The sequence below is a fragment of the Python bivittatus genome, unplaced genomic scaffold (genome assembly GCF_059951505.1).
Source record: "Python bivittatus isolate LINGU-HERP-01145 unplaced genomic scaffold, Pbiv_v1 ctg000570_np1212, whole genome shotgun sequence".
NCBI lineage: Eukaryota > Metazoa > Chordata > Lepidosauria > Squamata > Pythonidae > Python > Python bivittatus.
In genome coordinates this window covers 9,531,443-9,557,332 of record NW_028277097.1, presented here as the reverse complement: position 1 = coordinate 9,557,332, position 25,890 = coordinate 9,531,443, and the positions used below count along the sequence as shown (strand labels likewise).

The 25,890-nt window shown below is 39.4% G+C and overlaps 1 protein-coding gene across 5 annotated transcripts in view; it reads right to left on the bottom strand.

The window, feature by feature from the left end:
- The window catches only part of ADAMTS12 (ADAM metallopeptidase with thrombospondin type 1 motif 12), a 136,056-nt gene that overhangs the window by 94,692 nt on the left and 15,474 nt on the right, over window positions 1-25,890 (bottom strand). The window lies entirely within an intron of this gene.

The window sequence follows — 25,890 nt, the reverse complement described above, 5'->3', positions numbered from 1 at the left end:
CCAAGAAATGTGTCTTAGGGGTTAACGTCTTAAAGCTCTGCAGAGAACTTTCAGATCAGCTCTAGTCAGTGGGACATCTGGAGCTCACTCTTTTCCTATGATATTCTCATATTACAATTGCATTTTATTGCAGTTAATGAAATCCTGAACTGTTATATTGTTAACTCTCTGGCAAAGTTAAAACACATTTCCCTACTTGTTATGGTGTAGAGCTGTTCAGTAACATTTTCTTGCCCGATTCTTTCATCATTTCATCTGAAACTGCCCACACGTTTAGAAAACTTGGATGAAAATGAGATAGGGATGAAAACAAGATCCTTTAATGAAATTCACTTTTGATATTTGATGCAATTCTAACAGGAAACAAAGCACCACTAGCAGATGGAAAAGCGGCCCATACTCATTGCATTTTCTTTTCCTAAAAAATATTCTAACAGAGCATTTTTAGAGGAACCAATTATCTGAAGAGGTGGTGGCTTCTCTTCACTAGATGTGTTATAACAGCAATTGGACAGTCATATTTCAGGGATCCTTTAATCTGGATTTCTGCACTAAGCAGAGAGTCAGAGTTCTGATGTACCACCACAGAGAAAACACCACATGAGTTATCTAGGAAATGCTTCATTTGCTGCATCGTAGCTTGCTTGATATTTTAAACAGTTTGTTGCAGGCATTTCACTTATAATTTTCTCATTAGCTGTATGACTTTGAGGAATGGAAACTTGGTGCATTTACCCGCAACTGGAGTTCTTTACCTGTGCCCAGACTTGGATGAGAAATTGCTTCCTTTTGTTCCCGTTTTCTGTTTCAGGCTCATGTTGGGCATATTGATATATAAAAGCATCAAGGAAATCGTTTTTCTACTAGCTTGCCTCCATGCCATACTGACATTTCTTTTTACCCATTTTAAAGATATTAATAAGTAAAAGGGTAATTAAACTCTGGCTAGGAACACAGCCCATTAAAACAATAAAAATGTACAACACAATATTGCAAATGCCAGCTGGTACAGCTGTCTGCACAGCTGGAGATCCTTTCAGAAGGCGGAGAAGGAACAATCCAGCAACTCTATTTTCACAATATATGCGTTTTCATCACGGCAAAAGCAGCCTGATATAAACTGATCTGCAGGAATAACAGACATCCTGTAAAACTGTAAAAGTCATGAAATGTACTCTTTGGAGACACATCAAAAAATCAAGAGGGTGTGATGGAAGCCCCGCCCATTTTCCCCCACCTGAGATGGATGTAAAAAGGGGTGGGGCTTCAACTGCAGAGTCAGGACCACCAACTTGACTTTTTAGACTAGAAGTGTGCTATTTACAGAACACATTCCTCCCCAATAATATTGCAATCATTCTTTCGAAATGTAGATTATAAACTCTTTGGAGTAAACATTTATCACTTGACCTTAGACTTCTCTAGATAAGTATCATTTATAGAAAGGGGAGCCCATGGTCACAAACTCCCCCCAGTCCTGCTTTTTCAGCATTCTGAGACTCCAAAGCGTATGGCAAAGTATGACACTCTGCAGTACAGTTCTGTCGTGAAAATTTAAGGAAAGTGCATACGAAGCATGCACAAACCAGTTTCTTTTTCTGAAGAAGCCCCCAACCCTGCATGAAAAAAATGGCTGAAAATTTCTGCCCCACTTTTGCAATGACTTCACCACAGATTCTAAGGCCTTGGAAGGCAAATGGTTGTTCTTCTCTGTAAAACCTCCCCACGAAAAATGTTTCTCTATCACACCAATTATAGATTAAAATTTAATTATTAAAAGTATGTGGTATATTTATTTTTCGCCCAAGCCTAACTTTAATGAATGAATTTGTTTTATTTATGAGGGAAGGTCACACAAATTCATTTATCATTTAAAGGGATCCTTGCTTTGCAAAGTTTGAAAACTTTGTAATTCAGTCAATATAAATCAACTCCAAAAACATGAAATCAAGAGGGTGGTGTAATGGTTTGAGTAAGAGAATAGCTGATATTAAAATTAGAATCATATTACTTTTTAAAAGCTAGGCTGTAGCTTTGTAATTCAGCTGAGTGTATGGTAACTAAGCAACTGCAAACAGATCCATATCAGATTTTTAGACTCATAGAACTTCAGACAACATGCAAATTATAGGTAGTCCTCGATTTACGACCACAATTGGGACTAGAACTTCTGTTGCTAAGCGATGCAGTCATTAAGTGAGTCACACCTGATTTTATGACCTTTTTTGATGCAGTTGTTAAGCAAATCACATGGTTGTTAAGCGAATCCAGCTTCCCCCATTGACTTTGCTTGTCGGAAGCCCCCTGAGAAGGTTGCAAATGGCGAACACATGATTCCAGGACACTGCAATCATTGTAAATACATGCTGGTTTCCAGTCGAAATTTTGATCATGTGATTGTGGGGACACTGTGATGGTCATAAGCATGAGGACCAGTCATAACTGACTTTTTCAGCACTATCATAACTTCAAACAGTCATTAACCAAATGGTCTTAGTCAAGGACTACCTGTATTTTCCCGATTCACACAATAAATGATCAATAAACTAACCAAATAAGGTTGATCTATGCCGCATACCAAGCCACCACAAAAAAATGGAATGAAGCAAAACCAAGGTTAAAACAACCAAACTGGGCATGCTATATAAATTGAGCCACTATGTCTAACGGATCTGGTTAAAAACATAACTTTGGAAATCTCTGTACTTGCTGGCCATCTAATCTGGACCCCATCTCATTGCAGGAAAACTACAGTTAAAGGACCCGCAATGGATTGCAAATCTATTGGTGAAAACCTCCAACAAGGGAAAGCTATGGGATGGGCAAAGGGTGGGGGGAATGACCAAATGGGCATTACACGATCAGCAAACACCCAACTTACATATACATGTCAGATTTGGGGATTGGAACATGTCTCTAATGGCCTCACTGTGATTTGCTGCAGAACCTGCTATATCTCCCCTCTTCACAATGTGCTCCATGCTGAATTGCTCTTACCATCAGTGGTCTAAAGTCTCATGATGCAGTCCATCGTGATGACTGATGAGTAATAGAATGGGAGATTTCCTAAAAAACCCACATGAGTCACCATGTCATCCCAGGAAAAAAAGTGGAGTACAAACATACTAAATAAATGTTCTTCTCACCTTATATCTGCTCATCAATCTTTTCAGCCCATTGGAATATCCCCATCTTCTGGGGCAGCTGCAAAGCCCAATTATTCCTCCTCTTTCTATGGCTGGAGTCACAGTTCTATTAGTTCATAATGTGGTTGGTTTGGTTTTAGCTTAATGAGTTGTGCAAACCCAACCACGAAATAGAAACTATGGCTTGAAAGAGTGGCTGGTTTTACACACGATGCTTGCCTACTCTAAAATGGAGATTGGTCATCTGTGGTTTGGCAAACAAGTTCAGCTCCAGGAAATCTTTACCTTTTATGCTGTGGGAACCCAATCAGTATTTTAGTATGTTGTGTGAATAAGGCATAACCCATGGTATGATTTCCTTATTGGGTATAAGATGTCATTGAACATGGTAATTGAGTTTTCTTGTGTTTTCATTAGGATTTAGGATTAAGCATGTTTGGTGATCCCAACTTAATAGAGTTTAAGCAATAAACAATGATTAATTAAACCATGACGTAGGACAATATGGGACAACAGCTATTTGAGAATGGCATTGGCAGAAGGTAATTAATAAACTCAGGGTTAAAAAATCTCTCAGGAGCAACCAGATGGTCAAAAAGGTCAAGATGGCAGCTCTGGCTGTGTGATTGAAGCCCCACCCCTTTTGATGAGTGATGTAGGGATGGCGCTTCAGTTGTGCAATCATGGCTGTCATTTTGACTTTTTTGATCCCACCCCAGATGCCTCTTCTTCCCTTTCACAGATACTCTGTGAATGTACTCTGAATTTGCACTATTTAATTCTGCATAGTTTGAGAGTACTTATTGAAATAATGTGTAGTTATGTCCTGAATTAAACCAGGGTGGGGGTGGGAATTACAGATACAAAATTAGCAACTCCTTCTTAATTTCCTTCTTATATAGCAATATATTTTTTGCTTGTTGGCTCACCAAGGTTGTTTGTACAATTTGTACAGATGTGTCCCCAGTTGGTAAAGGTGTCTGTTAAATGCTGCATACAATTCTCATAATAGATTCATTAGTTACTGTGCCCTCCTCTGGAATAGCCGGAAATGTAATAATTAAAAACACATCTGCTCAGTGTAAACTATTTTCCTCCTCAAGCATTACCTGGCTATTTCCAGCCAGATCATATTGAAAATATTTCCTTTTACTATGTATTTGGAAGTTTATTATTTATTATTTCCTTCACAATATATTTTGGAAGTTTATTAGTTTTATATGCAATGTGTTCTCTTGTTAACAAACATTGACCTTGGTTATGGGAACATCATAAACTTAACAAAACAATTGGTAATGTTTTATTAAGAGACAAGGTCATAGGGTCCAAGCTAGAAAAGAAAAGGAGAAAAATACTGTGCCATTTTTAAAATCGGAAGTACTGGCAAATAATGTCATCTAAAATATAGCTAAATCCTCTATTCCCAGAGCTACTGAGTACAACTATTCTGAATGGCACTAACTCCCTCAAATGTAGATTCCACAGGGTTACTTCAAAACCCTTGGATATAGTCCCAAGCTTCTCTAAAGTTGCCAACAATTTGTAGTATGAATGTGAAGAGAAGAGATTAGTGGTTAGATATCTGGGAAATATTGTAATCCTATTCATGGTATATAATCCATTTAATTTCAGCCCCAGCCCACCATCCCTTAGTTAAAACCTTCAGTAGAAAACTGATATACACTCCTGCTCAAAATAATTTAGGATCCCAAAATAAGTTGGGATGCTTAAATAGTATCTGAGATATATGAGTATATGAAATGCTTTCAATAGCTAAAGGCTGATGATAGTGGCCAGCCAAGATGTCCTGCTTTCTGAGATAGAAGTTCTCACCTCTGATACCTTTGTTGCAGTGAGGCGTTCAGGTAAATATCAAACAGGATGCTGGGGTTTCCAACTACTGGTGCTTACAGCTCAATATAAGGGTTGCATATGCCCCCCCCCCCAACATTTTGCAGGGCCTCTAAAAATTCCCACTACTTGTAACTCTTAATGCAATAGAATTGCTATTTAATGCATGGAGAGTAACATTGGACTGTAATAGATTATTCTGAATTAAAATAAATTAAATGTTAGTCTCGGGCCTACTAATTTCTGGAGCTTAGCTTCCTGAACACCACTCAGGGCAAGTGAGATCTTTGCTCCCAAAGCTGTGGTGGACCCTTTCTTGCCTTAAGAGAAACAAGAAGAACACAGTACAGTACAACATTGTGCAGTATTTAAAAAACATATCTATGCATGTGGAAGTCCTATTTGAATGTTCTGCCCAAAAATCTTGGGCCTGGTGTTAATATTAGGGATGAATACATATTTCTCAGCCCTAAACACCTTTGTGCCGGTTTAATCTCAGTCCCTGTTACAACAGGAATTGTTTTCAGCTGCTTTGTAATTTGGTTTGTTAAATTTCCCAAGTGCTGGGAAGAAACAGTCTGGTTTGCTTTTCATCATAATAATTTGGGACACAGAGACGGTGTAGAAATAGTGTATCTAGGTACTCTGATTACAACTGAAACGCAATCACTTCTAATTGAGGAGAAGACTGGGAGTCCTAGGGACTCACTGCAGAATTTTAGACTACTCCTACCCTGTATTTTGTAAAGGCAATCTTATTTGGGTGCATATACAAGACCTAGGTGTAAAGGGAAAATAATAGGACTTGCTGAATCTATACTGAATACTCCATACTCCAGATATTTTGATACAAACTATAACCTTAAAATCCAAGGGGATTGGGAAACCGAATGCCTCTCTGCCATAGTTCAACCTAAACTTTGCTGCCCCAAACCTGTCCTGTGGCTGGAAAACAAATATAATCTAGACATGAACACAGATATCTATAGCAAAACTACAGAACTGTAAAAAGTTCCACTTTTATTCTTTGTATACAACGTGAGTTTGGCCTTGTCCCTGTGACTGGAATGGAGAAGAAGGATGAATTATCTTCTCTACCTTTTCACTGTTCTGGGCCATTCCCCTATCAACAGATGTAACTCAGATGGTTTTTCATGGCTGGTTAAGGAGGTTTGAGGAATGTTGTTAATAATTCATTTCTGATTGTTCAGGATTTTTGTTTGTTTGTTTTTTTACATTTTTAACTCCAGGGACCATCTTCTTGCCCTAACTTATGTCTTTCCTTTCCAAGAAATACTAATGTCATAGTCTTCTATTACACATTTTGACTTAGCCTTATTCACCTCCTTTAAAAGCCTTCCCAGATGTGCATTAATGTTCAATAGTGTTTTTAACTTTAAAACAGAGGTCACAATCTTTTTCAAGTTGAGGGATTCATCTGACCGTCTATCAGGGCTGGAGAAAATCTCTGTCTTAGAATGTATATAATTTGTTTCCCTTTGGGGAAGTCTGGATGATATAAAGCATTGATTTGACCTGGTCAGTGCTGTCATATACACCAGAAAACAAAGCTTCAAGTGAAGAAGAAAGTAATATCAAGAGAAATCCTATCAGCTTCATTATCTAAAATATTTTCCAAGCCTATACTGTATTTAACACAAAATAGAAAAACAGGAACAAGGGGAAACAAAATTATAACAGATAATAATAAACAGAGAATTCAATTAAAAAGTGCAATTGCTAACCCAGCCTTTTGCGACCCAATGTCTTCTAGAAGTGTTGGACAGTGGAGAGGGGATTACAGAAGTCCAGCACATCTGGATGATACCAGGTTTGGGATAGCTGGCCTAACCAATGTTTCAGTCAGTTACGCGAACCAGAGTTTTCTAAAAGAAAAAGAAGAGTTTCACAGCCTCTCCAGACTATGGTCATCATCCAATGGCCTTGCATTCATGATCATGATAACTGAAGAAGATCCTGACTAAGCCAACAAAGCTAGCAGGAGCCCTGATCCAGGACCAACACTCCCGGTGATACCTAGGTTCTAGGCAACCCAGAACCTTATACAATTGTTTCTTTATTCAGTTTGTAACAGGAAGAACTTTAAAAAAGGTAAATAAAACCAACAAACACACAACCATATTCAAGCCTTACTAAACATACGAAAAAAGTTAAAATTAGCATCTTGAACAGAATCAGTTTGACGATACAAGGCTGTCTTTTTTTGTCTTTAGATATCTGCCTAATTCTTGCTCAGACCGCACATGCTCAAGGGAAGTGAGCTGTCTGAATCATCAGTCACGAGTTCAGTCTGCAAGCTGTCACTACTTACTTAATTCATAACACAGGTGGCACAGAAACACTGTCATCCCAGTTAGCAGTTTACAGAAGAGAAATGCATGAGCAGAAGAGCTGTGTGAATTGTGCTTGAGTTAGGAGTTTACTAATCGGTTCTGCCAAGAAGGGGGTTGGTAAGATAAGCAGAGGAGAGGAGTTCTGTGAGATCAAAGATGCAGCTATATAAGTTGGTTAAATAAATAATCTACCATCCTATTTCATACAGTTATTAACCAGATGATTATAGACAACTCATGAACCAGGGGTTGGCAACCTATGATCTGTATGGCCCTAGTTCCTTGCTCCCTCTCTCCAGCCCTCAAGAAAGGCAGTTTTTCCATTTTAAAATTAAATATCAGTGAATAGGCTCAAAAGGTTTTACACACTAATTTGACTTGCCTTCCCCCAAAACCCAATGGGCCAAAATATTCAGTTATGCATCCTTCACTAATGCCCCTACTTGACCCCCATATCTCCTCTAACTCTTGGAGACCAAAAAAACCCAAAAAAAACCCCACTTTCCACTGTATTTTCTCCTTGATTTAACTCAGATAACTTCAGCTGCTCTTTTTTGAGAGCCACTTACTGAGGAACCTTTAAAAAATTACCAAATACCACAAGCTGATTAAAGAAACATTTGTTTTAGTGAAAAAAAATGCTAATAAGCAATAAAGAATATATTTTCATATCTTCTACAGTTGATTAAATGTTCAACGGCAAGGTTTTTTAAATAGAAAGAGGTAAAAAATTATAGTTTTCTATCAAGCCAAGTCTGCTTCCAGATGTTGGGTGGGTTTAGGAAGAGAATAATATCTTAATAATAATATCTTCTGGGGTACAGATTGCTTTTTATTACATTTTATACATTTAGGACCTTCTTAAGATTTCATACTGATATTCCTCCCTATAAGTATGAAATAATAAATCTGTGTTTCAGTTGCTCTCCATTTTTCTTCCATTTGAAATTTTAAAAAAACAAGGCAAAACTTTAACATATAATTTTTTCCCAAGCAATGTGCCTATAATGCATTTTTGTATGCTATTTTCAGCAATGGGCACAGTTTTTTTTTTAATTGGAGAGCTGCATCAAAGAATCAAAGTGCTAATCTTGTAGAATAACTATGTTTCAGCTCATATGTGCAAAATTAGGTAAGTTATCATTAAAATGGAAGAATTTCTCTTCTAACTTTATCTCCAAAGATACGATCCACTAGAGGATGTTCTATTTTGCTACATCCTTATGGTTATATGTACCTGCCACAATAATCAGCCAAGGACATCTTCTATAACCAGGTAATTTCTTATGGTAAAAACTGAAATACACAACCAGGTGCTTCTGTACTTGATTCAGATGGGAAGCGGTATGGACGTATGTACACTGGCTCAGCCCCTACCATTTGCTGAAAGTGGTCTCAGATAGTTTTGTTAGCTGTGTTATTCAATAGATCAACTAAGAAGTTTGTTTATGAGTTGGCCTTACACTCATTAGAAATGAAGAAATTGGATTATGTTACCATTAAAAAATCTGTGTTGGGGAAAGTGTGTCTTGGCATAGGTGGAAGGCAGACATAAACACAAAAGTGGTAGCAATGTAGCATCAGCAGACAGCTGAGTCCAATTCTTCCCAAAATGATCTTAGTGACCCTTCTATTTAATATACATCAGTAAAAAAATGTAAGTGCTCTAAGTTTTACAAGATTGCCAAATTTGGGGCATTTTTTAAAAATTATATGGGGAGCCACCTGGAACTTGACATTATTGATTCTTGATCTATTAGATAACCCAGCTAATAAAACTATCTGAGACCACTTTTAGCAAGCTAAGTAGTCATAAAAGGTTTCATGAATCTGGTAGATTGTTCAAAGCCATATAGAACCATGTCTGCGCAATTGCCAAAAGAATGTTTCAATCAGCTCAAAGTCCAAAGCTTTCCCATAACTACTAATAGTGTGAGGGTGGACACTGGCAAGGCCAGACCCAAAGAACCTGAACCCAGACAAGCTGCCCAGAGTCACCCTCTGGGGGAGATGGGTGACATATACATTTAATAAATAAATAAAATAAATAAATAAATAAATAAATAAATAAATAAATAAAAAATAAGACCATTATCAAAGCACCATGCCATCTGCCCACCACACCCAAGGCCAAGAAATGTATAAGGGCAGAAGACAGTCATGCAAGATTCAAACCTTGGGGTTGTATAAATAGATAGCAGTTGATTTTTTTTTTTCATTATAAGGGTTAATTTACCAGCAGTAAAAGCAACTTATTTATCAGCCTTCTCCTTGACTTTTTGCTGCGAGTTCTATAGGTGGATTTGAATTTCTAAAGACAGATTTATTGCTGAGCCCTAGGTGAAGCTCTGAAAACTGTACACAGCCAAAGAATACAAAACTGATCTCCTCTCTACACAAAGGCACTTAAAACATCCTCCTGTACCCAACAAGAGTGTGTTTCTGCTTTGCATGTACTCGTTCAGTTCTTTTTTTAACATTCACCTTGGGCAGGTTTTGTTATCTACCGCAGTTTAGTATCCTTTTTTCCCCTGATGTTTGGAAGAGAATTCTATCATTTCCCCCCCCCCCCCCCAATAATGAGACTTTGGCCACCCATGCGGGCTATCTTTATAAGCTGGTGGATAAGAAGGCAGTTCTCCAGAATGCCGTGCTAGCCTTGTAGGAAACAGCCAAAATGCACGCACTGCGGATGACTTGGGTAACATTCCACTTGAATTGTGCCATTTTAAGGAAATGGAGTAGCTCAGGGAAGTATCCTGGCTGGTTTGAGAAAAAAACTGAGTGGGTAGGGAATATTGCTCAGGAATGTAACTACGGTCTTCCATCAGTACAATCACTGAATTACACTATCACAGAATCAAAAACCTAAGCCAGTCAACTGAGCCTCAGTTAGCCTCAGGGAGGAAAGCTAATGGTTCAAAGCCTGACTATGAGAGACTGTAAATCTAAATTTCTTTTGATCGATCTACCTTTCTCATGCAATACACATGCAAGGATGTTTTCCCTGCAAGTAAATATTATTGCAAGCAAGCACCTCCAGCTACCAGTTGGCCTTGGATTACAGTATGCATAATTTGGGTCAGTAACCAGATAACCATAGGGAAACTGCAGCACTGATTCAATGAAGAGATTCTGTGACAGAAGAGGACATAAAACCTGCAAGACCCATTATGGCATAGGGATTATGCAGCCCAGGACCAGGGAAACTTAGATTCAAGTTTATCTTCAGGCACGGAAACAACATGGAAGATTCTGAGCTCCTTATTCTTTCCAAGTCCAATCTATCTCTCAGATTAGCTTTTGTGAGAATAATGAAAGGAGATTCTGGGAAAATCTCCTTAAACTCCTTGAAGAAAGGCAGATATAAATAAATCTGGAATTCTCCCCCAATGTTTGCTTTTCTTTTCAGTCAGTCTCATTTTTGTGCATCAGCCTAAACAAAGGGCCATTTTGTTTTTTAATCCCTGTACAGCACTTAAAATGTTAAGTTAGGGTTAACAAATAAATAAGTATAACCGTGGCAAAACGGCAACACCCATCAAGTCCTGGTGCTGATGTTAACTGAAGAATTAAGCGGCTGTTAAAATCTCTTCTGCTGCAATCACCAGAACTTTAAAATGTTTCATTTTAGGGGGGCTGGGCCCAAAGTTCCTTAAACGGTCTGTCTTGGGAGATTTCCTGGAACAAAACTCACCCTAGGCGCATATGCCACCCAGGATGATGTATGCAGAGTCAGGCTTTACAAAGGATTTACCATATAATCTGGGACACATCCCAGGAAAAACAGCTGGGATTTAACTACATCATGTCTCAACTTGCAAAGTAAATCCAATTATCCTGAATAACTATTTGCTTTTTTTCCAAGGTTTTAAAAAGTCTTTGAATTGCTCAAAGGATTATATTCTAAAGTACATTTATAATAGTAAAAAAAATTGCATTCAGAAACAGCCCTATTTTACATGATATCTCATGTAAAAAGATTTAAGTAATTTGCATTTCTTAAGAGAATGTTTCTTTTGTCTACTTTGAGATGAGGAGAAATCTGTATTTTTATTTTATTCTGATGGTATTTGATGTGCAGGCAAGTGGGAAATAAAGCCCACAGTTGGTTAATCCATGCAGTGTAGAAAACAGTATGTCTGCACCATCACCATCATAAAGAAAAGAAAAGTAATATTTTATCTTTCCAGCACATGAGAGATAAGCTTAATGCGACTGACAATGTTTCTTGTTTAGTATAATAAGAAAAACTTTTCTAGGGATAACCATGTGTTGGTGACTTGACATATCATGAGTTTTATTAGACATCTGAAAAAAGAAATAGAAATTATCTTTTATAATTTATACATATTATTCCTATTTCTGGGGCTGTTCAGGACGTTCCTCTATTTTTACTGATTTGTGTAATACCTTTTGAGAAAAGAATCTCACGGAAACACAGGCCATTTCACATAGATCAGAGATTATTAATGGACTATATCAATTTGACGGCCTGAATTAAATAATTTGTTACAAAAGCTACCCTCCTTCCTGCTAACAGCATCATAAAAGCCATTTGCATGATCTATCATAAATGAAAAATGGCCATTTTTAATTCTCAGTTCCAAAACCCTTCACTGCCTTCATTTCAGTCTTGCTGGATCTCTTGCTCTCTGTATTCAGCAACACCTGGAAGCCAGAATGCCTATTCAATCTGCAGATCCTCAAAGCTGTACCCCCACAATATTTGGGGATCTTTGTTGTACTGTGCCAGGCCCCAAAGCCTGCAACTATTTCCACAGCCTAGTATCCCCATATCCTATCAAGGCCCAGCTCACTGAACAGCAGGATTACTAATGAGACATTTTGCCCAAAATTTAGCATAGAAGCAAAGCCTGAATGGATGTGTGTTCATCCTCTGGTTTCATTCCTGTTGACAGAATATTCTGAAGTAATTAAGTTTGTTCAGCTAATCCTGGGAGATAGATTTTTGCTTTTGCTGCTGCTGCTGTTGTGGTTGTTAAGGACTAAATGACCCAACTTTCAGTATAAGTGCACAAGACAGAATAAAACAGGGTTTCTCAACCTTGGCCGCTTGAAGATGTGTGGACTTCAACTCCCAGAATTCCCCAGCCAGCATGCTGGCTGGGGAATTCTGGGAGTTGAAGTCCACACATCTTCAAGCGGCCAAGGTTGAGAAACATTGGAATGAAGGAACTTCTGTGGAAAAACATAGGCAGAAGAGCTTTGAGGCCTCTCTTGGATACGTTTACCAAGACTGTGCACCTTTCTCTGCAATGTTTTCTTCTTGGCTGATGAAAATACTTGCTGAATTTTAAAACTGGAATTTGTTTGCTGATGTTTTTCTGTGATGAGGACGAACCTTACATATTCATGTGTCATTGTTTCCAGCCACTGAAGAAATACAGATACTGAAGCACCTAGAAAAGTTCCCACACCTGTGTCATAACCACATCCCTCCCCATTCAGAAAAAACAAAACAAAACTTGGCCAGCTTTTTCTGTGTTCACCAAAATCATAAGCTTCCATTTTCCTCCAATCGCAATATTAATGGCATGATAGCAGTTTTACAACAACACTCCTTCATCTAAGGTACACCAAAATTCAGAAAGAAACAGTTCCTCTCCAGTGAGGGCAGAAATCCCCCATTGAAGATGGATATGCCCCCTTGAATGAGACTTCCCCCATTTGCTGAAAACAATGTGAATTTATTGGAACTTAGCATAACGGCAACCTTTCTGGTGAAGACATTGAATCACCAGGTTATGCCAGACCCTAAATCTTCATTTGGAAGACCTCCATGAGTGGATTGCTCATCAAAACAGTCATTTTGAGTGTTGGCTGGCTGCAGTAATGTCTGCAGCAGTTTTTGTGGTAAAACTAACAAACAAAATAGGCTGCACCCTCCCCACCACCCACCCCCACCTTCTGGACTTGATCAGGGTCAACCCCAGTTTGTCTCTTTGCCTAATCCTATCAGACCCAAATGGACCCTCTCTGCCCTCACACAAAGGCCCCTGCAATCCCATTTAGACCAAAGAATAGAACCCAAACTTCCATCCTCCATCACTTGATGACCTCAACATTCCAGGATCTCCAGCCTTGTAGCCCTTAACTTCTATAAAAATCTTTGCTTTCCCACTGTTCAGGGTCCCCCTTTCTTGTAAAGCAGGTACCCAAGAATCATTGCAATAAATTGTTCTTCTCCTCAGTGTTGCGCTCCTTCTTCAGATGGAATCCACAACAGTTTCAGTTAGTCTGTTACACTCCATATTCCAATATGGAGAACCACTGATGATGAAACTCCACCACTTGCCTTTCTACCATTCACATGAGATTACAATGTTTTTAAAAAGCTCTCTCAAATGAAATTTGATTCCTGATGACTCTATGAACACATCCATGAAACATGGAAGTGGCTTGCCATTGTCTTCTTATGGGATATTTTTTTTGACTTCCCTATCTAGAGATCAAGAAATTCTTGGTGGTCTCCCATCCAAATACTAACCAGGTTTGATTTTGCTTAGCTTTTTAAGATCAGCAGAAGTTGACTAAGTGCTGCCATTTAGCTGGGCTTGGGATTGAACTAATTACATGCAAATGTTCTGACCCTAAAACCAGCTGTTCTGACCTTGACACAGGCATATTCCAAATATTCTGGGTCTGGAACGTATCATGACAGAGAGCTTTGCAGTTCTGGAACTGCTCCAACCTCAAAAAGGGCCCATTCTGAATATCTCGGTTCAGAAGTTCAGAATATTCCGTAACAGAATATTTTTCCCAGTTCTAGATTAAAGACTCAACAGCTCCATGAAAGAGAAAAAGCAAGTGGCAATTTTGTTATCATTCATTTCAGATAATTATACTGTAGCTTGCTTGAATAACTCTGGACTCAAATTAAAATCAATAGAAGGGTTATCGCCAAAGGCACATATTCCTGCTTTATTATGTCATCATTCCAAGAGATGCTTAATCAGTAGCACATATGCAGAATTTATTTATGACTTTAAATTCAAGTTTTATTTGCATGGTATTTTTATATGGCTGTTTCCCTGCTGTAGTCCTGGGGGGAAAGTTTGCAATGTCACTCTGAGAAATCGAGTTAACAACAAAATTTGTAAAACATAATCACTTGATAGTACATCCATGTAGGATGCATATGGATCCTTAATTTAGGATTCATTTTTTTGCTTAAGATCTATAGAGCTTGCCAAACTAAGATTGATCATATGTGTTTAATCTGATACATATTTTCCTGCTTTTGAAGTCAGTTCAGACAGACAGATGAATAATCAACCCTTAAGCACATTTAATCAATTCGTTCTGTGTTGTGTCACAAAATTATAATTACAATGCTAAAGTAACAGTGTATTTGTTATATATTAACGTGGCAGGTTAAATTCCAGCTGAGCTCTACTTATCAGGCGTCAGAGACCTGATGTCCTGCAAAATACAAGCGCTTCATCAAATCCATCCCCATCTCCAAGTGGTCTGCAATCTCCCAGGGAAAACTACATTTCAAGCCAATAAGGTTAATAGCTTTGTTTATTCTATGCACAACTGCAGTGTGTTATGGGTTTTGCGGTCTCGGTACTGCACAATAAAGCCGTTGGGATTTCCAGGCAATGCAGGTACAGTTAAGAACCCATTCTGCAGGGGGGACATCCTTGAAGGCAGGAGAGATACAGGCTATATTGACAGGCCCATCCTTCTGAAAGGAGGTCCCACAGGACCTCAGTGTGGCAGCCCATCCTGTCTGGGCAAAGGTAGTGGAATTTTCTCTCTTTGTTTCAGAGAAAACAATCAGAAGCAAAAGAACTAATTTCCCAGAAGAAATGACCGGATCTTAGCACATATCACAACTTAATAACAACTATGAGGATTGAAATAGACATTTTAAAGCAGGGCAGATGGTGATCTCTTCTTCGCTCTTGATCTCTTCGCTTAGCCTCAGCTGTAATGTGTAACACATATGGGGGTGGACAGAAAAGAGAATGGAGTGAAATTGAAAATTGCCCACTGTCATCATCAACAATCATTCATTTCTGCAGTATTAATTCCCATAAATAGCTGCGTGTTTACACTCCGGATAGAATGCAAAAAGATTGTTACGTGCTTTCTTATCCTCTGTTCTCATTTTAATAAGTTACAATTTTTAAAAAGCTGACAACACAAAGGGCTGTTAGAAAAGGCAGCAGAAAACACTGCAATAAAAGTGTAAGTTATGTAAATTAGCTATTCTGTAATAAGGCAGTTCTATATCATTAAAACAAAAGTGTCTGATGAAGTGGAGAGGATCCAAAACCAAAACAAAGAAACCAGCCTGTGGTTATACTTGCAAAGAGAACAATTTAAGATAATGTTTTTATTATATACAAGCTGTTCTCTTTTCAAGCTCTTAAGTATGCTATGTTGTAGTAACTCCAATCTTTGATTTGCAGCTATGTTCTTTTCAGGTGGTACAAAAACAGACAACGGGCGTGAAATCATTCCCTCTGATATTGCTCATATAGACTACAAAGCCTCTTCTTCTAACCATGTTGTCGTTCTTAGGGAAAAAATTAAGCCTTTCTTCAAACTGGAGAGAGACAGGAATTTTACATGCCTTAAATGGCTCTGTAGAGACTTTAAAGTCTCTCCCAAGTATATTCTACGGACATGAATGCATTTAGTGGGCTTCTGTATGTACATGGCCAGGTTTGGTTTAAATGCAGAATGAAGAGCTGGGTTATTCTGATTTTCTTAAAAGCCACAATCTGTATGGAAAAACGTTTCAAAAGATGGTCTTCAAAACTGCAGGTACAACAGCTGGTAAACTTTCAGAAGCCACAGGCTGGTTTCTTAAGATTTCCAGAATTATGTCATTCCTTAGCAATTCCCAAGGCTTAGCTAATATTCAAACTTCTGAAGGAAACGTAGGAAAGTCAAGCTACTTGTCAATGTAGCCTTACACTGTGGGGTGGGGAAATGCCCACCTAAATAAGGAACCAAATCATTCGGAGATGGATGGAACAAAGTATCATTTATTGGCAAACGCAGAGTGATCATGGGGTCCCAACCAAAGCAGCGCCAAAGAGCCCCAAAATCTACAAGGTTACAGATTATATACAAAGCTCAGAAGATGATAAAGGAGAATTATAAAGCTAATGTAAAATTATTTTATGACCCTTGGGTCCACAATGCAGCATTAGATAAGGGAAGGGGGTGCTTTTTTACCACTAGGGCCATTCTGGTGCCTCTAAGTTTTAAATTTCTAAAGATGTCTTCCCATGTCTCCCCTTTGGATACCAACACCAACTAACATAAACAATGCCCTTTTATTACACTCATATATTTGATATGGGGAGAGCCACTTTGGTGTAGTGGTTAAGTTACGAGGCTAGAAACTGGGAGACTGAGTTCTACTCCCACCTTGGGCATGAATCCAGCTGGATGACCTTGGGCCAGTCACTCTCTCTCAGCCCTAGGAAGGAGGCAATGGCCAAACACTTCTGAAAAGCCTTGCCAAGAAAACTGCAGGGACTAGTCAAAACAGTTGCCAGGAGTCAAAAACTGACTCAAAGGCATATATATATATATATATATATTTCATTTCATGTATTCAGCATGCCCATATTAGCTATATGTGTGAGTACAATTTACCTTTTATCTCCCAACACTTTTGGGAGCGAGACCTTGGCAATTTCAGGCTGTTTTATAACACTGGCTCTGATGTTCTTGGAGTCTATCATATCATTAACATGGTTTTGTGCATGCCTATTCTTTTATTCTGTTAACTAGTTTGATATAATGAAATAAAACATATTTAATGGAGGAATGACATTGGAGCAAGTACAAAAGGGGCAGGCATTTGATTGTTCAATTGCAACCACCATCTTGACTTTTTCTGACACCTTGCCCCCCCAACCCACACACACACACACACACACACAGATGCTCCTGCAGAAAAAGGAACAAATGCCTTTCATAGCAAGATAGAACAGAAACAGGAATTAGCAGGGGAAATGAGATTCTAGTAGGAAAATTAAATTGTTTACATATTTTTATTTGTCTAAATAAGCCAAGTGCCTTCTCTTAGCCAAAAGTTTCCAAATTTTTTTTTTAGGAACAAACACAATGTGAGATGCTTGTAACGTTCGTGCTTGTAACGTTGGTGATTCCTGCAAGGAAGACTTCCTACCTGAAGTCTTGAGGTCCTGCAGTTTGGAGACCAAAAGTGATGGCCTTCTGCCCACTGACAGCTTTTGATATTAGCAGACCTGCTAGATAGTTTGATAGGAAGCAGAGGTTTCCTCCACATAGCAGCTCTGCCAAACTGAATGCCCAGGAAGATACCCATATATGCCATCAGACATTTTAACGCCTTTTCACTTTGCTGCTGCAGCCAGGGAAGGATGACTATTCCATTGCTGTGGAAAAACAAAGAGAAACTTGATCCGTGAGAGAAAGGGCTTCCTTTCACCAAAGGACACAGAAGCCAGGGGAAGTCTGTAGGAAAAGGCTGCATGGAAAAGGAGATAGTTGGGAAAAGGAGATAATGGTGAATTTGGAGAGAACAAAAACAAAATGATCAGGGAAAGGTTGTTTGTAGGCATTCTGGACATGGCTTTATTCCAAATGCTGATGGAAAGTGCCTTAAGTTTGAGTGCTGTACAGAAGCTAAGAAGCTCTGAAATGTCCAAGGAGTGTTAATGCACCTGCAGCAGGTTGCTTAGAGGCCCCCACTGTCCAAGAAAAGACTGGAGAGGCAGAAACAAGCCAAACCAGCTTTGCCCCAAGATTAAGGCAACTGGACTCATAAAGCTGCAGGACTCTAGATGTATCCGCTATAGGAAAACATGCACACAGGAGAACCTGCGGTGCTAAACTTTTAAATGCCATAAATGTAATGAAATGAGTTAAAATTTGCAGCTGTCTGTTGTACTCAGTAGGTGAGGGAAGCTGCAAAATACACTGATGCAATGAGCATTTCTTTTGGCGGCCAATTATATGCTGAAAACTGACAAATCAAGAGAAGTGTTTTTGAAAATCAGCAGCTGCACGGCATGCTTCGTTACTCCTACAGGAGCTGATGTCATTGTGATTTCAGAATCAGTTTAGAAAGGCTTCCAGAGCCTGTCTCGTTTCCAGAAGACCACCATAGTCCCTGGCAGCAACCATTTACATTGCCTAGGCCTAGGATATTTTGCAGCCAGTCTGTACCTAGAACGGATTTAAAATTTGCCTCTCCGGTCACATAAACAATCTTATGGTCTGAGAAGCATAAAGGAGAACTCTGTACAGAGTCTCACAAGGAAACAGAAAATTTATAGATCCTTTCTGCAATAAAGGTAAGATTTTAAAAAAGGAATTCTTATGCAGATCATAAAGCCAGCGTGATTTCAGACCAGCTACTCTAAAGTCAAAGTAGCCCCTAGAGAAGATGATCTAATATGGAGGGATTGAAATGATCAATGAATCAACAGAGTGGTGCCCAGGTGTGATACCTTTGCCCAAGATAAATGGCATAATTGCATAACTATAAACTTGAAACATCTTTACAAAGCCGTAAAAAGTGAGGGTAATCTTTTATAATATCAACACATTTTTCAGTGTTTTGCAAGTACTTTATGATGCTGCCAGTGGATTAGAGCCAAATTATATCAAACGAATTAAATTTGTTATATTGTTGGATAGTAAGGGCAACACTTTGGGATCTCTAGCATTCTCACATTGTTCTAAAGGGGAATGTCTATGCTTCTTACAACATACACATTTCAGTTCCCACAGAAGACATCCTGGATGTAGTATGGAGGAACGTGACCCGAAGATGTCTAAAAGATATCTAGCAAGTATAAAGGGTACAGGGCAGATCTAAAACTTAATCCATGAAAATACCTCCTAAGACTGAAAGACCTCATATATCCTGTCTATCGTACCAGTAAATGTGGAGTGAACCCCAGTGCAAAGAATGTGGAAACAATTTCAGGAATTAGCCCTCAGCTTAAGAAGATACGGGGGCATTATGCAGCACTTTGCAGGATTTGAACCATAACTGGCTGAGTTCCTACAACCTTAAGTGGATTTTTCTAAAGAGATACCATCTGGCAACTGAGACAGAAACAAAATGGCTTTCAGGAATGTCAGGAACTCTTAACTGCAACCCCAACGCTGGCATTCTATGATGTCAGCCTTTTTGCTGTAGCGCTACTAATGCAATCAGCTATGAAACAGATGATGTATTGCTTTTAGATAATAAAAGAGAGCTGAAGTCTGTTGTTCTAGAGCACCCCCAGTTCCTGAAATCTGCCCAAATGTCAAAACGGAGAATGTCTTATGACAGTGTAAAGACGTGAATTGGTCTCAAAATACAGTTATAGGTTGGGATCCTTCCAGTTATATTCAGAGCTGTTGGTTTCCCTGACAAATTGCAAAGATTTGGTCTGGGTATCAAATCCCCTATATAAAACTCACACTGGCTGGACATTATCCAGGCAAAACACATGTAAGCAGCCGGTACTTTGTCCTGGCACCCACTAAAACATCTGATCCAGTTTCAGTTCGACTTTTGGAAGAAGCAGAGATTTATTCAACCACCTTACATGCCTCAACACCTATGTCTGATCAGTTCTTTCAAAATATGCACCATATTATTGCTTTTGACCTAGAGCTACAGTCAATATTAAACATGGTATTAAGAATGATTGGCTATCCCCTAAATTGCTACCACGCTCACCAATTCTTTGCAGAAAGAGGAAGGCTTACAGATTCATAGTAGCAGAACAATGATTCCAGCTGTGACAATATTTGGACAGATGACTCATTGTCTACTCATTACCTCAGAGTTAGAAAACTGAAATCATTAAAGATATTGGGTATTTGTGTATTCCATATACTTATGACTCAAAGGAAAGAAAACAGAGTGAAATGTGATTCTCATCAGAAGGAGCCAGTGCTGGTTTAGCAACCACAATTGAGACTGACAATTTGGTTGTTAAGCAAAGCAGTCACTAAGTGAAACCATGACTGCACTTATGATCTTACTTCAGCTTTCCTTCACTTTACAGACCTGCAAAGGTCATAAACATAAGGATTGATTGTAAAGTTACTTTTTCATCATTGTCGTAACTGTGAACGGTCACTAAATGAGGCAGCTGCTAAACAAGGACTACCTGTATAGGCAAGGAAATCTCAGGAAAAAAAATAGACGCAGGAGTTCTGAGTGGAATGAGACTTCTGCTTGGCAAAGGAATCTAATTCTGAATTAATCTGATTTGTTTCTTTTTCTGAATATACCACGTTAATGCTTGTGATGATGATTGGCTGTTGGAACTATCACTCAAAGCAGGATGACACAGCCCCTCCCCCCAATTTATATTTCTGATCATAGGGGGAATCGAAGAGAGGGATTTGGCAGGTGTGGGTAGGTATGAGGGACGCTTGGCAACCTAGGCTAGCCAAATTAATCTGTCAGAATGACAGGTTTATGAATATACACTTAGTTCCAGGGAAGGTAGGGATGACAGCCTAGAGATACATTGAAATATTCAGGGAACCTGTTTACAGCCCATTTTAAGTTATGAATAAAAGCTAATTTGAGATTCCTTGTTGAAATGTTTACAGAGTGACTATGCTGGTCTTTATTTTCCCCCACATTCAACCTAATTACACTACCTCAGGGAGAGAAAACAAAAGAATTTCTACCTCAGGAAAGAGTTTAGCGGTAGCCACAAAACCAATAACTCCTTTAGAGATATCCCTGGATTAATGGGATTATACTTTAATTTTAAAAGAAAAATAAGAGAGGGACAGGGAGGCTATGCAACACTCTTGCTGGCTGACAGTCTTGGGCCATTTGTATGAAGAACAGTGACGATAAATTACTTGAGGCTGGGATGCTGAATGTATCTGCTAGTACTATAAAATTAAGAAGGAACAGGGCACGGATCCTGCATGTTTCAGCATCTAAAGCAGTGTTGTTCAAACTTGGCAACTTTAAGACTGCTGGCTGGGGAATTCTGGGAGTTGAAGTCCGCACGTCTTAAAATTGCCAAGTTTGAACAACACTGATCTAAAGCAAAGTCTGTATTCCTCTTATTTGATCATTTTTAATTAGAAATGCTTTTCACAGAAACAGTTCTGTGGTAGTTGGTCCGTCCGTTTCATCCGGGTCTCTAAATGTCTGTCATTTCCACTGTGATGCTGAGGAGGACATATTACGAACTGTAGCTAACAATGTCACTTCGTGCATCGGTTCCTTGATCGGCATAAATGACTGTGAAAGACCAGACCAGTGATGGCGAATCTTTTGGGCTCGGCGTGTCAAAAATTCAGAAAATGCCTAACTTGACTCTGCTGGCATGTCACACACACACACATACACAAACCCCGAACAAAAGAAAAACAATTTTTTACATATTCGTTTATTTTTTAAAAATGCATGTGTACTATGTATTATATAAAGAAACGTCAACTAATTACAAAAATCAAATACAAGTAAAACAAACTCCTTGGCAACTCAGACAGGGAGAAGAGTTGTTATCGGGTGTTGGCAAACACTGGCGTGTCACCCAAAATGTCATGGTGTGTCACCTTTGACACGCATGTCATAGATTCGCCATCACTGGACTAGACTGATGTTTGTAAACAGATTCCTCTCCTTAGCACACAGATACTTTCAGACCTTGGATTTGTCTTTTATCTGCTTTCCCACAATTTGTGTTTTATCTGCTTCACTTGCTGGGAAAAATTATGCTCTCCCTGTTGTTAATCCCTGAGCCTTCAGAAACTGGAGGAAGGATTCTCTTGGCTGTTGTTTCATGCCTTAAATTTTTATAGGCACCTTCATGTGGCTGATCTTAGGTCTTATACAAGACTTGCCACTAAGATAAAGAGGAATCATTCCTTCTCTATCTTTTAAACCTCAGGAGCCTTAACTGAGCATTTTATCTATCAGCTTTCTCCAACCTGGTCCAACATATCTGGAGGGGACTAGGCTGCATGAGACTGAATTACACAAATAATTTTCAGAGTCTCAAAACCATAAATGGGATAAAGAGTTGGTCCACAGTATTTACCTGAAGTGGAGGAGCAAACGTTTACTAACTAAAGCCAGTCAAATTATTTTGGATTCTGGGTCATTCTTCTCCTTGGCAGTAAAAATACAATAATGATAAACTAAATTGTTAGGAAGTTGCTTCCTTAGCACGATCATACTCCAGTATTAGCTGCTGCATGTTAAATCTGCCTCTTACTTAGCTAATTCCCAAATAGATCCAGAGTGCCTTCATTTACAAAAGAAAAACTGGAAAGGTGGGGTTTGCAGAAGGGTAGGAAGGCAACACAAAGACTATGGCTGGGCTCACACATCATGACCTGTTCAGAAGCCACAATCATTTAATTTATATAGTTAATCCATTAATGATGGTTTGCAACATGCAAGAACTGGATTCATACCTCCAACAAAGTCAAAACAACAAACTACTTACCATTGAGCATAACATTTAAGCCCAGCCATTAAGAAGTAATCTGACACTGACATCCTTTCTTCCACACATGCCAATATTTTATTTGCTGATTTCATGCATGCATTCAAAGCATTTACAGAGAAAAGTTTAAAGGTTTCATAAACTAAGATGCAACACACATAATGGCTCATTCACCCACAGCACGCTTCGGATCTTTAGGATCATCCAATCATGAGGAATCTTTTCACTGCAGACCAACTCTTGGATCCAGCTTCTCAGTATCGCATTGGTTGAACAATCTACCTCCAAAGACTTTTCACTAAGTATAAAAAATTTAAATGTGCTTCCAGGAACTCAAACATTACCCAAAATGCATTGGTCAAAAGGGATTGTGCAGCTACTTTATCTTTTCTTCCATAATGGATTTTCTCTCTGTTACCTCCCCCCTCCTCAACCAAAAAAAAAAAAAAAAAAATCAAAGGAAGCAGTAGGAAAACACTGGTGAGTTCCAAATGTAAGATGAGGAGGTCTGGATCCATCATATAAATTCCATAAACTAGATGCAGCAATTCCATACCAAAAGTCTTGTCTGGAAGTACTTTATAGAATGTTAATCCCTGGAAATATTTCAGTTTCTGAGACTTTGAAGAGTTTCACTTCCTATCAGATGTGGTGCATAGTTTAACCTGTCTGATTGTTTTATATATATATAGCTAAATTAGAACTGACAGGTACTGAAGTGGAATTGACATTGCTGGAAATGAACAATTACAGCTGTAGACCCAAGGTTTGGTTGAGGCAGACTTTGGGTTTAGATTCAAACTTTTGTGTTAACTGAAAATATTTGGCATGTCATTCAGGTACACAGTAGCTGTCAAAACAGCAGTGCTTCATTTCTGACAGAAAGAAGTCTGAATACTAATACTGTGATCCAGCAAAATTTCTTAAGTTATATGCTTGATAGTCCCTCAAAATGATATTGAGTAGAGATGGAGAACTGAATGAGACCATTCCTCCACTCAGCTGTTCAGTACCAAGAGAATTTCTATATATTGCAACAGACAAATCTAGGTTTGCCCCCAAAGAATTTATTGCAGAAAATTCTGGATTCCTTTATGAGTTTGTGTGAATTAGGTACAATGGTACCTCGGTTCATGAACTTAATTCGTTCCGTGACTCTGGTCGCGACCCAAATTGGTCGCGACCCGAATCAAATTTTCCCATAAGGTTCAATGTAATTACGGTTAATCCATTCTGAACCATATGTTTGTTTGTTTTTTAAACCACAAAAATATGACACAAAATACAGTACAAAGAGAGAGAACGCTAACCTTGCTCGACGTGACTTCTGGTGTGGAGGACAGGAAGGCGGGTGGGGAGGCGGTTATTGCTTGGAGGGAGAGTCCCCCTCCCTACAGGAAGCCACGACCATGTGTCACGGCAGGGAAAATGGCCACGGATCCTGTTCGTCACCCGATCCGGCGTTCACAAATGGAAGCAAAATTTTGTGAACGGTGCTGTTCGTGACCCGAATTGGTCGTGAACAGAAGCGTTCATGACCCGAGGTACTACTGTATATCTTTAGAGATATAAGTCTATATTCCCACTAGACAACCTGTGAGCTGCTGGGTCATCATTTCAGAGATATTTCCTTACCTAAACAGAGAAACACAATGACCAAGGGCAAAAATCTAGTGGGAGAGTGAGCAACGTATGACTTGCTGATGGCTTCCCCATTGACTTTGCTAGTGGGAAGCTGGGAGAAATCTCCCTCCCTCCCTCCCTCCCTCCCTCTCTCTCCTACCTTCCCTCCCTCCCTGGTGGAACAAAGGAAGCCATGAACAATAAGGAAAACTGCACCCCCGCTCCCTATTCTGGCCTGCCCCCAAGGGCCCCCTCCTTCAAGGAAGGAAGAGGGCTCACTCGTCAATCACCAGCACCCCCCAGCCAGCCCTACCTCACCAGCAGACATCCAAGTTGCTCCTTCATCCTTCCCTCAAGGCCCTCAACACCCACCGCAGTTAAGAGATTATAAATTTCAGCCTTGGTTCCAAAACAGCCAATCATCGCTCGTCAGGCCTTTCCACCAGCTGATTGGGCACAAGCACCAGAGGGAGGTAGGAAAGAGGTCAATAATCCTTCCTTCCTTCCCTCCTTCCCTCCCTCCCTCCTTTCCACATATAATATAGACTTGTACTGTTTGCCCTCCCCTCATGACCCACAGGAGAACCCCGGTGAAGCCTCCTCCTCCTCCTCCTTGACTGACCCGTGGAACTGCCACTTTGCTGGGGGGAGGTGGAACAAAGGGAGCCATAAACCATGAGGAAAACTGTACCCCTTCTCCCCATTTTGGATGTCCCCAAGGGCCCCCTCCCTCAAGGAAGGAAGAGGGCTCACTCATTGACCACCAGCCCTACCTCACCAGCAGGCATCTGAGTTGCTCTCTCATCCTTCCTTCAACTCCCACCACTGTTAAGAAATTTCAAATTTCTGTCTCCTTTCCAAAGCAGCCAATTGCTGATCACCCATCAGGCCTTGCTGCCAGCTGATTGGGTACAGGGGACAGAGGGAGGTGGGAAAGAGGTTGTGGATACTCCCACAATGATCACATGACCTGGACTGAGCAGTGCTGAAGCAGCCACAAATTTCCCAAACTTCAGTCCCACAGGAGTAATGGGTTCCCAATTTTGGATGCATTCTGTAAGTTAGTCCATTTGAGGTACCTTGGCTCAAAAATTGTTGCCCTATGACACACTGTTTCACCCAGCTGAAGGTTACAGACACAACAATTTTAGTAATATATACTGTAGATTTTAGGTATTCAAGCATAACCCAAAAATTTGCAGTAATCAGCCCCAGTATTGTAAGAAAAGGCATAAATAACTGTATGTCTCAACACTACAGTATAGTTTCTTCCTCCTCAAGAATCTTGCTTCAGAAGACCAACTCTTCTACATTAACTATTGTATCTTTTGCAATGAATAGCAGTTCAAGGGCAACATGTGTGCATAGATCATACTCAGCAGTAAGAACCAAGCTTCTATAAACAAAATCTCAGGTCCAAGCTCTAATATTTCTAGTTAAAGAATA